The sequence below is a fragment of the Aplysia californica genome, unplaced genomic scaffold (genome assembly GCF_000002075.1).
Source record: "Aplysia californica isolate F4 #8 unplaced genomic scaffold, AplCal3.0 scaffold00108, whole genome shotgun sequence".
NCBI classification, from domain to species: Eukaryota; Metazoa; Mollusca; class Gastropoda; order Aplysiida; family Aplysiidae; genus Aplysia; species Aplysia californica.
The window spans coordinates 114,720-116,214 of record NW_004797378.1 but is presented as its reverse complement, the minus strand read 5'-3'; positions in this window follow the sequence as shown (position 1 = coordinate 116,214).

The following is a 1,495-nucleotide window of genomic DNA, read 5'->3' as shown; positions in this document are numbered from 1 at the left end:
ATTAAGACTGCTTTGCAATACTAGACATCAGCAAAAAGTAGAGAAAAGAGTTTATAAGTAGTTTCTTTTTCCGAACACTCATGACATTAAAATGGTGTCTTTCAGTTCCGCAACGTTTGTTTGTTGGTTTTCAATGGACCTTCCTTCTGACGAGGTTGTTGAAATGAAGGCATTAGTATATTCTTTTTTCGAAAAATTTGATCGAAGAGACTTTTACAGTGCAGTCAACAATTCGTGGCGAAACTTATAGTCATGTATCCCCTCAACTATCTAACATAAACTCTCCAGCTTTTGCACAGTGACCTTAATCAATTTGTGTAAACAGATCAATATTTTTGTTAACATCTGTTACCTGTATTCTAGAAAATTTCTTAATAGATACTACTATAAAATCCAAGTGGGTGGTTTCTACAGAATTTAAAAGGTTTACAGCTTGGACAATATCGCTTTTAAACGCAGGTCCGTCATCTTTTTCCAATCGCGAGATAATGTTTATTGAACGCTTGTTTTGAAAACTTTTAGGGCAAAATAGTATTCACTATAAAATTAGTTTCTTGTAACTAGTTTTACCAGAAAAAAGTGTCAATGGTGAGCGGTGATGTAGGCCATATGGGTGCACAAAATGTGTTTGAGAAGCGGGAAGTGCTGTGAATAATCCCATTTTCCGCGTGAAGGGTATTTGTAGTATTTTATATAAATTTAAGAAGTAAAGTTTTTTTTTAAAATGTAGTCTCCATTGTTGTGGTAAAATGTGATTAAGTTAAGACAAATTGATACAAACTGCTGTGCAAAGAATGGGTGACATTGATTCATCCCTTAAAGAATATTTGAGGATAAGTTGCACCACGAATTTTTGACCGCGCTTTAGAGTCCTACAACAATGACGTGTACCACTAGATGTCGGCTCGCTCTTTCCTTCGTCGTCTGATTGACTTCACTTTTTTTAAGGATTGATTTTGAAGGCTTACATTCGCCCCTTGTTCAAGTTCCCGTAGGCTACACCTATTGACTTACAGGCGCATTCCTCTCTCTGTGTGTCTTAGACTTTCCTGAGTAGAGAGAAGCAATAGCCGTTGGTGCCTGATCGCGTGGTCGAGTCACCGGACTGCTTGTTTACTTATTCACGTCCCTTGCTGTGCCACACGTATCCTGGTCGTGATCTAAGATTCATAGAGCCGTCCCCATGAGTCGTCACAGTCCGTGATTGGCCGATGAAGTGGGTCACGTGACCCCCCAGAGCGTGTTGAAACTATTGAACCACATCCCTGCAAGACACCAGACCAGGCAAATCTGTGTAAAGAATAGACCGATTTTTCTTTTTACTAAAAGTAAATTAAAGTGCAGTAAAGGAATCAATTACAAAGAAACCAGAAAAACGAGTCTAAAAGAGCTTGCCTTTGAGGAGCCGCAGCAAAGAAAAAACATACATTTGAAATAAATTTGAGATAGATCTAGATCTAGAAAGAGAGAGAGAGAGAGAGAGAGAGAGAGAGAA